This window comes from Zingiber officinale, chromosome 2B (assembly GCF_018446385.1).
Source record: "Zingiber officinale cultivar Zhangliang chromosome 2B, Zo_v1.1, whole genome shotgun sequence".
In the NCBI taxonomy this organism is placed as follows: domain Eukaryota; kingdom Viridiplantae; phylum Streptophyta; class Magnoliopsida; order Zingiberales; family Zingiberaceae; genus Zingiber; species Zingiber officinale.
Genome location: NC_055989.1, coordinates 120,214,155 through 120,228,359, shown reverse-complemented (window position 1 = coordinate 120,228,359; position 14,205 = coordinate 120,214,155). Strand labels below are relative to the sequence as shown.

The window sequence follows — 14,205 nt, the reverse complement described above, 5'->3', positions numbered from 1 at the left end:
TCCAACACTTGGGATAAACACAACATCCTTTTCTTGCGATCTCTTATTTCTTTGATCCCAAGAATATGTCCACATTCTCTCAAGTCTTTCATATCAAACTACTTGGACAACCATACCCTTACGTCTGACAACACTTTGACATTGTTGCCAATGAGCAAAATGTCATCTATGTATAGTACAAGAAATACCACCACGTTTCTGTCACTTTTCTTGTATACACAAGACTCATCCGAACACTGAATGAATCCATAAGATTGGATTACTTCATCAAACCGGATGTTCCAAGATCTCAAAACTTGCTTTAGTCCATAAATGTATCGATTGAGCTTACATACAAGATGCTTTTTACCCTTCGCAATGAATCCCTCTGGTTGCTTCAAATAGATGTTTTATTTAAGAATTCCGTTAAGGAAAGCTGTCTAGACATCCATTTGCCAAATCTCATAATCCATATGAGCAGTAATAGATAAAAGGATCCAGATAGACTTAAGCATGACTACCGACGAAAAGGTTTCCTCAAAATCGATTCCCTCTTTCTGAGTATATGTAACGACCACCCTTCTTACTACTACTATTTTCTAAGGATGACCGTTACTTAACTACTAACTCTACTTAACTGGTGTGATTAAAAACCACATGGAAACCCTACCGAAAAATTTCGACAGAATCTCCCCTGTACCGGTGACCTTATTCAACAATACATGCAATATATATACTCAGCCACATGCGGCTGAAACACATATCAATCACCCAAAGAAATAACATCACCACGCAGTTTAATGAAATCAAATCATGCAAGTAATGAATAAAATAAAAACATACAATTAACTAACAGCGGAAGACTAAATGACTCATCTAATACATTCTTAATAAATGACAATCTTAATAAATTCTTAAACTAAGTCCCAAGGCTTCCATAGTCCTGGCATCACACACCATCCGCGCCACCTTGTCGCCTTCCTTTCTATATCTTTTCCTTTCCTGTATCTGCAGTAAGAGGAAGTGTAGTCTATAAGCAAAATTTGCTTAGTAAGCGCTATCTAACTCATAAAATCTCGATATGCATGAGGATATACTGAAATCTAAAACTGAATGCTCAAAAGGAAATCTACTCATGCTCATCTACTAGCAAAAGAAACATACTAAAAGACTAAACATGTAAAGCAAAGCTATACAATCATGCTAGCATAAAGAAAGCTAAACTTACTGAATTCTAAACATCTTCTGAATCTTATTTCACTTGCTTTTAGACTTAGTATTTAATACTTATGTGAAACTTCTTTTACTTGTTCAGAAACTTATACTTATAATACTTCAAAATAATAATAATCAACTTCTTCTTGGGCCCAGGCGTAGTACCATCTTATGCGCGTTCCCTAATAGGTTGGGGTAGCGAGCCACCAATCCTAAAAGAGCAGACCTCGGTCTACCAGGGCCAAGACCTCGGAATTGGACACCTGGATTTGTTTAACGACAAGCTCTTGGATGTCGGGTACTAGCCTCTTCTTAAAAGTAAAATATTTATAATCTTAATTACTTCTTCTTTAAATGCTTTGGCATTTTAATAGGCACCTTGTGTGCCAAAAATCCCTAAAGTCTCGACTTTGGGATCTCCTTAAGGCCTCGGCCTTTTCTTTCTCTTCTTTATCTTTCTTATACTTTTCTTTATCTTTCTTATGTGTCTATGAATGAAACTAACTATGTAACACATAATCATACATATTGAAGTAGTAATTAAACTTAAATATGTATGCTTAAACAAATTCTAAAACTATAATTCTTAACCAAAATCTGTACTATGATACTCAAGAAAAATCTGCACTATACTAAGCTTAACAAAATCTACATACTAATGCGTAATAAAATCCGCATGCTTATAAACGAAATCGTTCATGCATATTGAGGTGACAAGAAACTTAATTCTGAATACTTGAAATAAACAACATATATATAACTGCTCAGGTTAATCTAATAGCATAGGAAAACTAGAAAGTATACCCATGCATATCTCGTGGCAAAGGAAACTGATCATGCTCAACACATAGCAAACAAAACTAGGAATTAAATCAATACTGCTCATGCTATTCTAGTAATAAAGAAACTACGCATGCTTAACTAATAACAAATAGAAGTTGTACATGCTCATTAAATAACCCAACAAAAGATCTATAACTACTTAGCAGGGGAAATTTAAACTCTGAACCATTTCCTGCCCACTGTCTAGCAACAAAAACCCAATTCCGCAGGGTTACATATAATCTGATCATGCCCACTAGGGTAGCAAGGAAAAACCTAAATTCGAGATGCTGATCATAGGGCTGTAAAATGGAATACTAATCATAAGTGCTGTGAAATAAAATGTTAACAACAAGGGCTGTGGAATCTACAGAATGTGCTTGATCTACAAACATGTTTGCTCTACAAAAATAACAGCACGCTTCAAGAGAAAATCTTCTTCACAGAATGCTTCAATAAAACCAAAGAAAGACTCAAGAATCCGAAAACTAGGGAAGCAATTCCCCTTGGAACTATAGCATGGCAGGAAACCAAAAAGCAAGGAAAAGAAGACTAATTCCCTAACCTATACAACCTTTCCCTTCTCCGTTCCCTTTTTGAGGCTCACGGCAACAAGCCCTAAACCCAAAAAAACTTCACAGCAAACTCAAATCGCAAGGAAACACCAGCTTAAATAAAAATCTCGAAACTACTCTTACCGCAGGTGAGTGAGCAACTTACCTTCGTTTCCTTGACTCACAGCCAAAGGAGAAACCTCCTAGTGCTTCTAGGGTTCGGGTGAGCTCCCAATCCCGGCTCTTCTTCGTGCTCCCGACTTCCTTCTTGACGAGAGGAGCCCGATGGTACGAAGACTCCACGGAGAGGGGTGCTCGTCGGAGAAGCCCTAGCTTCCTCGGCTTCGTTTTCGCTCACGAAGATCGCCGACGCCGTCGCCCGAACAGCGCTGTCGCGCGCGCGAGAGAGGAAAGGGCGAAGGAATTAGGTTACGGGAGAGAAAAGAAATAACTTAACCCCCTCTTAACTTGTCCTTTTATAACTTAACAATATTACATGTTCTTATCTATTCACGAAATAACCGCGGAACAGTTGGTCAGCCATGTTTGGACTAAATCAAAGGTCTGGGTTTCGAATCCTCAGCTGCAACTTATTTCCTTCCTATTATTCTCTATTACTAACTTCTACCTTATATATATTTTATTCCACATATAATTAACAAAACTTTCGCAGACCAGCTGGTTGGCTGAGTCCGGTTAACATCTGGTTCGGGTCCGAGGTCTTGGGTTCAAAACCCAGCTTTAACACTTTTATTTCTTATTTTTTTTTAAACTTCTTCCTATTGGTAAAAATACCAAACGAACTCCAAAAATTACATAAAAATACTCTATAAATTTCTAAAAATCTCTAAAATTTTTCTAAAATATTTCTAGATTTTAATAAGGACTTTTAGGACTCCAAATCGTGAAATTTGGGGTGTTACAGTATACCACTTCGCAATAAGACTCTCTTTAAAGGTTTCCACCTTCCCGTCTATTCCTCTTTTCCTTTTGTAGACTCATTTACATCCAATGACTTTTACACCATTTAGTAGTTCTACAAGCTCCCAGACCTGATTAGAATACATAGATTCTATTTCAGAGTTCATTGTACTTTGCCAAGATGCTGCATCTTTATCTTGGAGTGCTTCATCATATGTCCAGGGATCAACTTCATGTTGACCAAGGATCAAGTCCGAAGACTCTCCCAAAAATATGAATCTATCATGTTGCCTAACAACCCTCCCACTACGACGAGACACTACCTGTAATTGTGCATCATTTGTGACAAGTGTTGCAGTTACTTGTGGTATCTCATCTTGTACCATTGGTACTAAAGTAGAAGCGTCCTCTCTTATTTCCTCAAGAATAATTTGTTGGAACCCCAAGGTTATTTTGGTGTGATCAACAAGTTAAGTTAGGTCCTGTGTTGTTTCTAACCTTGTGTCTAAGTGTGCAGGAGCTTAGGAGCATAGGTACTCGAGCGGAAGACGCAGCTAGCGAGAAGGACGACACATGGTGCGTTCGAGAGACGAGGTGTTGCGGAAGAGTACCCCGGTGGACGAGAAGGAAGCGTACGGTGGTTCTGAGGGACGAAAGCCGGAGCGGAAGATTGTTCGGGGAGCAAGAGACGCAGCTAGCGAGAAGGTCAGCATGGGGTGCGACCGAGAGACGAAGACTGCAGATGAGTACGCTGGTGGACGAGAAGGAAACACGTAGTGATTCAGAGGGACGAGAAGCCGGAGCGGAAGGCTGCTTAAGAAGACTGGAAGTTGGGTTCGGGTGAGCCCTTTTCCGGATGGCAGAGATCACCCAAGTGAGCGGATCCGGAGTAGAAGACCCAGACCAAGTTGAACCAAGCCAGAGCAGTAGTCCCGGATGAAAAAGTCAACATGGGTTGACTTTACTGGTCCGGGGCGCCCGGACCAGCATCTTTGACCAGAACGTGTCTAATGCGTTCTAAACGTTGGGGATAAAGTTTTATCCTCCCAAGGCGCCCGAAACCCTTCCAAGCGCCTCGACCAAGACTATAAATAGAGCCTTGGTCCAGAAGCTTTTCAACGAACTCATTACTTGTAATTCCAACGCTTGTGAGCTTTAGTTTAGAGTTAAGCTTCTATTTTCTGCGCTTCATTGTTGTACGAGGCTTCTCCGCCTGAAGGAGATTGATAGTGGGCTTTATCTTCCTTGGATTAACAACTACATCGATTGTAACCAAGTAATTATTGGTGCTTCGTCTTTTTAATGTTTTATTTACTTTCTGCTTATTATTTATGCAAGTGTTAGCTTAAAGAGTTTGAGGAAGGGTTGTTTGTTTTTACTTTACAGGACTATCCAACAACTCCCTTCCAGCCGGCCTCAACGGTCCTACACAATTTTACTTATGGGATTGTGGTTTATTACATAGTCCTCTTCTAAAAATTGGGCATTGGTGCTAACAATGACCTTTTGATCTTTTGGACTATAAAACAAACCACCTTTCGTTCCTCTAGGATATCCCACGAACAAGCGAACTTTTGTACGTGATTCCAACTTATCAGCGTCTCCCTTCAGCATATGTGCTGGATAACCCCAAATCCGAATGTGTTTCAAACTAGACTTATGCCCATTCCACAATTCTGTGGGAGTAGAGGGTACTGACTTAGAAGGTACCAAGTTCAGAATGTACGTTGTCATTTCCAAAGCATATCCCCAAAATGAATTTGGTAATTCTGAATAACTCATCATTGATCTAACCATTTTCATAAGAGTCTTATTCCTTCGTTCCACCACACCATTCTGTTGGAGTGTACCAGGTGCTGATAATTGGGATTGAATCCCGACCTCTGATAAGTAACTCCTAAACTCTCCTAAGAGGTACTCTCCACCACGATCAGACGGTAGTGTCTTGATACTTTTACCATGACGTTTCTCCACATTAGCCTTGTACTCTTTGAACTTATCAAAGCACTCAGACTTGTGGTGCATCAAGTAAATGTACTCATATCTCGAATAGTCGTCTATAAAAGAGATAAAATATTTGAAACTACCTCTTGCCAGGATAGTCATAGGCCCACACAAATCAGAATGAACCAATTCCAACACTTCTTTGGCTCTATACCCCTTTGCCTTAAAAGACCTCTTGGTCATTTTTCCTTCTAAGCAAGACTCGCAGGTCAGAAAGTTTTTCACTACCAATGAACCCAAAGGTTCATCGGCTATTAACCTTTGAATCCTACTCAAGTTAATATGACCCAACCTTAGATACCAAAGATATGTTTGGTTCATTTTCAAAGGTTGTTTTCTCTTATTAGAATTAGAAGATGTGTTATTAATTTACATTTGTTGAATCATGGAAGTTATTAGATTAAGAGTATATAAATTGTCAACCAACTCACCAGAACAGATAACCACCCTATTTTTCTTGACAACTACTTTGTCATCAAAAGAAACAAAATATCCATCCATAAATAATTTAGAAACTGAAATAAAGTTCTTTCTAAAACATGGTACGTAAAAATAATTTCTCAAAATCAAAGTTTTATTCCTATCAAAAGATAAATCAATATCTCCCACTGCAACAGTCGCCACTCTCATAGCATTACCCATGTAGACGGTGATTTACCCTTCATGTAGTCGTCGGGTTTCCTGGAACCCCTGCAATGAATTGTAGACATGATCAGTGACTCCTGTATCTACACACCATGTACCGGTAGATAACACCATTAAACGTGTTTCAACAACTAATGAATAAGATACACCTTTATTGTTCTCCTGACTGGTAGCCCGATTCTGGTGTCCGAAGAGTTCCTTGAGATTGAGCATCATGTCATAGGCAGTGGGTAGGGTTTGATGCTGATGTTGCAGCACATTTGATATAGAAACTAAAATATAACACCGCGCCATCTCATCTGCCTTGACCCATTTCCTATGTCTCTCTATCTCCTCTTCACTAGAATCCTTATCAGGCATGCTAGGATAGACCTCAAGAAGTATGAACTTGTATTCTTCAGCAGTTAAGATAATGCCCAAGTTTCGTTTCCAATCAATATAATTTAGACCAGTAAGTTTATTTTCTTTTAAAATAACAACAAGAGGATTAAAAGCCATTTTGAAATCCTTAGAATCACAAAATAAAATATTTGGTCAAAACTTTAGAATTTAAAATAATATTGATTCCTCAAACAATATAATTTAAATTCACGAACACCTCAAAACACCGTGAATTTCATATGCCATGATAGTGTGGGTGTATACTAATTCAAATATTTATAAGAGGAGGTTTTACCCATTAATTTTATTATCTTGTCAACCTAACTTTATGACAAATAAAATTAATAGTTGGTTCATCTTCGGTCACACAAATAATAGTAGTGACTCCGATGGGGAAGATACTATTAAATATACCTAAGTATACACCGTTACTTGATACTTAGTCCATTAATTAGGATTGTCCTACTTCAGATGGAGAAGATCACACAAACCTAAATAATTTCCTATAATCATCCATAGAGGAAGTTTGATCTAGTGATCCGCAAAGAAACTCATCCGATATGGAGGAAGGCACTTAAAGCCAACTCGCAAGTTTGAATGCATCACTTACAAACCAGTAATGGAGACCGTGTAATTTATTTAAATAATCCATCTCCTACTTAGTTATTTAAATTGAGGAATTTTAATATGCACACACATCACAGCACACATCATAGCACACATCACAACATATAAAGGCAATAAATATGAAAATAAAATTTTTAACTATTATGGCCTCATCCAACGCTGTCCTCCAATATGTCGCCAATGGATCGCTGCCCTCCAATATGCCGCCAATGGATCAAGCCGTCGAGTCTATCTCACTTCCTTCTCCGTCGCGCCTCTAGTCCTCAAAATAGCACCACACATAGCAAGGATACAAGCCGCAACATAAAGAAATAAAATGTACATTTATCGATCCTATATTCCATAAAAAAATTTACATGTAATCTAGATCGAACAGAATGTAAAAAATAATAATAATAATAATACGACAACCGGCCATATTTAATTATTACAATCATACACACACAACAACCTCAACATGCCCGAGGGTTCAAATCATACACAAACACACAAAGAGCCATAATAGTTGGATATAGGATGCTTGCAACCACAGAGTTAATCTATCTTGCACATCCTACTATTATCTGGCCTAAACTTATGTATGAGCAGTGCATAATTTAACCGAAAATCAATCACACAGAACCAGAAACCTACTCTGATACCACTTGAAGGCGCTGGAATTCCGTTCTGTTTCAATTTTCCTATACAAAAAAATTATACAAGAACAGAACTTTTCCTAGCAACTCGCATGTTTGATCAAACATGTGTTTGATTAATCAAGCAAGTTTTTGAATGATCAAAGCACGCCTTGATCGAAGTACAAGATCATTTGCCTCTTGTGTTGGTATTCCAAAATCAATACAAAGAAAACAAAACTAGATACGCAGTGGAATTAAAGAACTAGTTGTACCTTTTCTTTGTAGCTAAAGATCTCTTGATCTTTTGTTGTATTCCTCTCCTCTTCTTGGACGTCGTGTGAGCGATAATCTACCAAGACAACACCACCCTCCTTTTCTTCTCGGTTTCCAAACCGCCGACTATAAAAGGAGGCTCTAGGATGAGGCACCTTTTAATCTTCTTCCTTCTCTTCCTCTTCTTCTTCTTCCTCTTCTTCTTCTCTTCCTCCTCTTCTTCAAGCCGCCGACCACCAATGGATGGGAAGAGGTGCTGGTCACCAAGGGAGAAGGGGAACCGCTGGCCCTAGCCAAGGTGGAGGAGGAAACCGCCGGCCCTTTACAAGGGAGAGGTTGGCGCCGACCCTAGGTGGGGAAGAAGGTGGCGCCGGCCACAAGGGGAGAAGAGAATTGGTTGTGCCGCTGGCCCTAGCAAGGGAAGAGGGGGCAGCAACCACAAGGAGAGAAGGGAGTTGTGGAGAATTAGAAAGTTAGATTTTAGGGGTCACATCCTACTCCTTTTTGTAGACTTGCCGTCGATTACAAGGAAAGAAAAAATAACAAAAAATTTTTTAGAAAAAATCTAAACAAACTATGTTAAACCAAACCAAGTTAAATTAAACTAAATCAAGTTAAGTTAAATCAAACCAAGTTAAGTTAGACCAAACCAAGTTAAGTTAGACCAAATCAAGTTAAGTTAAACCAAACTAAGTTAAGTTAAACCAAACTAAGTTAAGTTAAACCAAACTAAGTTAAGTTAAATCAAAACAAGTTAAGTTAAACCAAACCAAGTTAAACCAAACCCACTTATGGATGGGTGGATGGGAGACTTTATATATATAGAGGCTACAACAGGGACCTAGAGGAGGAATTGGTTTAGGCCTCCTGATGGGCTTGAGCTTCCTGTATTTGCCCCGAACACACAACTCAAGTCCATCAATAATAATTCATACCACTAAAGGGTTATTATTAAACTACCACATCAATCCCAACTCATCGGGCCTATTAATTTAACGGATAAATCTCACCCATTGATAAGTCAAAGAAATAAATACTAAGTATACGTGCATATTATTATATAGGGATTAAGAGAACGCACATCCATAATAATAGAGGTTCTATTCTTTTATGTAGTCAGTATAAATCGAGCAACCTCAAATGGTCCTGCTCAATACACACATAGTGTACTAGTATAATTTTATAGTCAAGACAGACTAATACTAAATTACACTACAATCATTCCAATGGTTTGTCCCAATCCATCTTGGTTGTGAGTTACTATTTATAATTTATAAGGAACTGATAACATGATCTTTTGTGTGACACCACACAATATGTTATCTACAATATAAATTAAATGGATAACTGCATTGACATATATAGAAATATAAAATGCAGACATTTGACCAAAGTGATTCTCATTTCAAAATATTTCAAAATAGATATTCATACAAAAGCTAGACTTATAGTATACATCCCAACAATGATATATGTCCACTTCACGAGTGAGTAGTCTCCTCCCTCTGATGAGATTGATCCTAGGTCTCTGGATGAGCATTAGACTTATTTTGGATTTTAGTTAACTTTATTTGGGCTTGTACTTGATTATGATTGCACTTGCCTATAGTTGACTTTACTTCTTTTTGACTTATGGTTGACTCATTTTTATTTTGACTTTATCTTGACTTGAAGTATGACTTCTATTATTATTAGTATGGACTTGACTTCTCTTTAGAGATGATTTCTTGTTATAAATTATGTGCTTGATTCACTTTCACTTAACCTTTTGTTGACTATGTGCCTTGATTTAGGTTTTTATTATCTCCTCTTTACAAATTAACCGATTTTGATGTATGGAAAATTCAAGAAAATTTAATTGTAATTTTTAAAACTTTCCAATAACAAACCTTATATGATGAAGGGAGAGTAAATATTTATGGGGAGTTATGTCATATATTAATATATTCATGCACTGTACTAATTATATTTTTATCATACATGCATTGAATATAAATCTTATCCTTTTGATTCTTGTTTATTAATTTAAACTCAGTTTTTATACTATTAAAAAAGAGGAGATTATTAGTGCTAAGAATAACTTAATTACATTGGCAGTGGCGCCATTATATTTTAAACTTTCATATATTTCTAAAAATACCTCCAATGCATATTAGGATCTTCCATGGATGCTCCAAATTGATTTTGTTGGACCATGTGTATCAACACGAGCTTTAGCTTAAAGTTGTTGGCATTGATTAGAAGTCTCGTGATGTAATTAGACCTCATTCCACTAGCGCTAGGGGTAACGTAGTCCTTCAATGACTTGTTTTAGTTGTCAGCCATGGTTGATGTTGCTTGTGTTTGCTCCGCCTCTAGTTGCTTTTGTAGGTTTTACCTTTAATAGAAGGTCTAGTCAATTTCAGAATCCACAAGAAGAAGATTTCCTGATATGTCAAATCTCGGCATAAAAAGGGAACTTGATCAGCTAAAACGAAATGTCAAAAAAGGCAGTAAAGGAGAGAAAAATGCAAGAAGAGAAAAAAATAACAAGAGCCTAATGGTGGACATAAACTCAAACGTCTCCTTCGAAACGACTCTTCTAAGATTCGTTGTCATGATGAAACACCTCCTCTCTTAAACAATAGCCTCTTTAGGTCTTTTATAGCCTTGCAAACGCGACTAAATCTGTAGATTCTTCCAAAGATACCAGGGCGTCGCCATGAGCCACAGATGTGCTAGAAGGCATGACCTAGCAATGTTGCTCCAAGTTGACAAAAAAGCGGGGTTAGACACGACCGTGCTGGATAGCATGGCCAAACCGTGTCCAACTCTAGGTTGATGAACATGGTTGTGCCTGTGGGCATGATGGAGGCGTGTTAGAGGCAAACCAAGACTGAATTTCGCTAGGAAGGGCCACGATAGTGCCTAGCTATGGGCATGACCAACCCGTGTTAGCCTTTGTAAACTTCGTGGTTGCTCCGTTTCGCGTCTAACTTCGGTTAGAAGAACATGCCTATCCAAACTATAAAAGTAAAAACAATGCAAAAGAGATTAATGTATACACAATATACTAATGTGATGAAATATAATGCATGCAGAATAATACCAAAAACTATATATAAAACACACACATCACTTAGCTTCCTTTAGTTTCTTGTGCTTGCAATGTGTTTGTCTTAAGTCTTATTCATAAGTGCCCCTCCAGTAGCTGAATCTAGGGACACCTTAGTATGGTAGTTGATGTCGTTTTAAAATGTGTGTAACACTAACCACTTCTCTAATCTGTGATGTGGGCATTGCCTAAGCATATTATTGTATCTATCCCATGCTTCAAATAAGGATTCTGAGTCTGACTATCTGAAGCTTGCAATAAGATTTCTCATATGAGCTGTCTTTCTTGGAGGATAGAACTTGTCTAAAAATTACTGCTCACATTGCTCCCAAGTGGTAATGCTATTTGGAGCTAAAGAATTCAACCATTGTTTAGCTTTATCTCGTAAAGAAACCCCAAATAATAATAATCTCACTGCTTCTGAAGGTACATCATTCATTTTCATGGTATCGCAAATTTCATAGAAAACTTCCAAGTGTTGATTTGGATCTGTTAGAGTGTATACTAAAAGCCTAGCTTTTGGTATAAACATTTATCTAGAAATAAGAATCACATTGGTCAAATGTCTACATTTATGATAGATGTAGTTGCTCAATTAATTTATATTGTAGATAACATGGTGTGTGGTGTCACACACAGAAGATCATGTTATCGGTTCCTTATAAATTATAAACAGTAGCTCACGACCAAGATGGAAAGGAACAAACCATTGGAAGGTCGTAGTGTAATTAGGTATTAGTTTATCTTAACTATATAATTACACTAGTACACTTAGAGTGTATTGAGTAGGACCATTTGAGGTCGTTCCTTTTATACTGACTTTATGAAGGAACAAAGACCTCAGTTATTATGGAAGTGTGTGCTCTTAATCCTAATATAATAACAAGCACATATATTTGATATTTATTTCTTTAATTTATCAATGGGTGAGATTTAGTTCGATAAATCAATAAGCCCGATAAGTTGGGAAATGATATCACTTATAGTGTGTGTTGTTGATTATAGAAGGAAACTGTGTCCTAGTAATCTAGGTTGAGAATGTCCCCAAGAGGAGCTCATAAGGATTGTCATGTTAAACCCTGCAGGTGGACTTAGTCCGACATGACGATGAAGTTGAGTGGTACTACTCTTGGAGCTAGATATTAATTAAGCGAGTTGTCAGTAACTTACTTAATTAGTGGACATTTGTTATCTTAAACACAGGGAGACTAACACACTCATAATAAGAAGGAGCCCAAAATGTAATTTGGGATTGGTGCGGTAGTTCAATAATAGTTCTTTAGTGGAATGAATTATTATTGATGAAATTAAGTTGTGTGTTCGGGGCGAACACGGGAGACCAAAACCAATTCCTCCTCTCGGTCCCTATCGTAGCCTCTAGTATATAGAGATTTATACCCACCTTCTTACCCATCCAATGGGGCCGGCCAAGCTAGCTTGGAACCCAAGCTAGGGCCGGCCAAGACCAAGTGGATGAGCCATGTAGGTGGCCGACCACTAGAATATTAAAAAGGATTTTTATTAAAATTATTTCTTATGTAGATATCATGATTTTAAAAGAGAGTTTAAAAATTAAAAATTTTCTTTTATAGTTTTCTACAAAAGATTAAGAGAAGAGATTAATTTCTTTCCTTATTTGTAGTTTAAAAGGATGGTTTTAATTTTTGGTAAAAAATTTCCTTATTTGTAAATCATTTACATGTTTAAAAGAGAGTTTAAAATTTGAAATCTTTCCTTATTTGTTAATTAAAGGAGGATTTTAAATTTTAAGAAAACCTTCCTTTTTAACCATGTTCATGATTTAAAAGAAAAGTTTAAAAATTAATAGTTCTCTTTTATTAGTTTCTACAAAAGATTGAGAAAAGATTTGATATCTTTCCTTATTTGTAGATTAAAAGAGATTTTAATTTTTAGAGATAACTTTCTTTTTATCCACATGTTTAAAAGAAAGATTTTAATTTATTAAATTTCCTTTTTATAAACCAATCATGAAGGGATTAAATTATTGGAGAAATTTTATAAATTTCTGGAGATAAATTAGGAAGTTTTAATTAATTAAAACTCTCCTTGTTTGTAGCTTTTATGTGGCCGGTCAAATAAAATTGAGAAAGAAAATTATTTTAATTAAATAATTTTTCCTTTTCAATGGAAAAAGAATTAAGGAAATTTTTATTAAATTTTCCTTATTTGCCAGGATCAAGGATTATAAAAGAGGGGATAGAGGAGGCTTCAAGGCTAACGACTCTATTCTATTTTTCTCCCTCTTTTCCTTGGTGGTGTGGCCGGCCCTATTTCTCTCCTCTCCTCTTGTTGGCAGAAACTTATCTCTTGGTGGAGCTTTTGTTAGTGGCCGGATCAAGGAAGGAGAAGAAGGAGAGAAAGCAAGCCTCGTTTCTAGCATCCCTTGGAGCATGGTGGTGGTGGCCGAACCTCTTCATCCTAGAAGAAATTTTGATGGCCGAAACTTGCAAGGAAGAAGAAGGTGATTGGTGGTTTCTCATCTCGGAAGATCGTTGCCCACACAACGTCCGAGGTTAGAAGAGGAATACGGTAGAAGATCAAGAGGTCTTTCTAGAAGGTATAACTAGTAATTCTTCCTTTCCGCATCATGCTAGTTATTTATGGAAATAATATCAAATACAAGAGGCATATGATTCTAGAGTTTCGAATTTGTTTTCGATATAGTGTTCTTTTGTTTTTCTTTTCCTTGTGATTTGATTGTTCTTTTCGGTTAACCTAAAGTTATTTTAGGAAATTAAATATTATCTTTCCATAAAAGGTTTTGTTTAGTCGGTGGTGGTTGCTCCCATATCCAAGAAGGCCATGTGCCTCGCCACGTCAGTACTGGGAACCAATTATGGAAATTAATATTTAATGGAATTAATAACTTAAGGTGAATTGGGTCGAACGTGTTAAGTTCCGCAGGAGATCCAAGTCAAAACCTAAAAGAACAAATAAATTAAGTTTTGGATCAAACGTGTTAAGTTCCGCAGGCGATCCAAAATTTAATTTAAAAGAACACATGGTAGCTAGGAAAAGGTTCAGACCTTTGTACAAAATTTTTATGCAGTGG

At 37.1% G+C, this 14,205-nt stretch overlaps 1 non-coding gene across 1 annotated transcript; it reads left to right on the top strand.

The window, feature by feature from the left end:
- Positions 1-11,299: 11,299 nt before the first annotated feature.
- LOC122049911 lies at positions 11,300-11,406 on the top strand. Its single transcript, XR_006131154.1, has one exon. It is a non-coding gene; the product is annotated as a small nucleolar RNA R71 (small nucleolar RNA).
- The last annotated feature ends 2,799 nt before the right edge of the window (positions 11,407-14,205 follow it).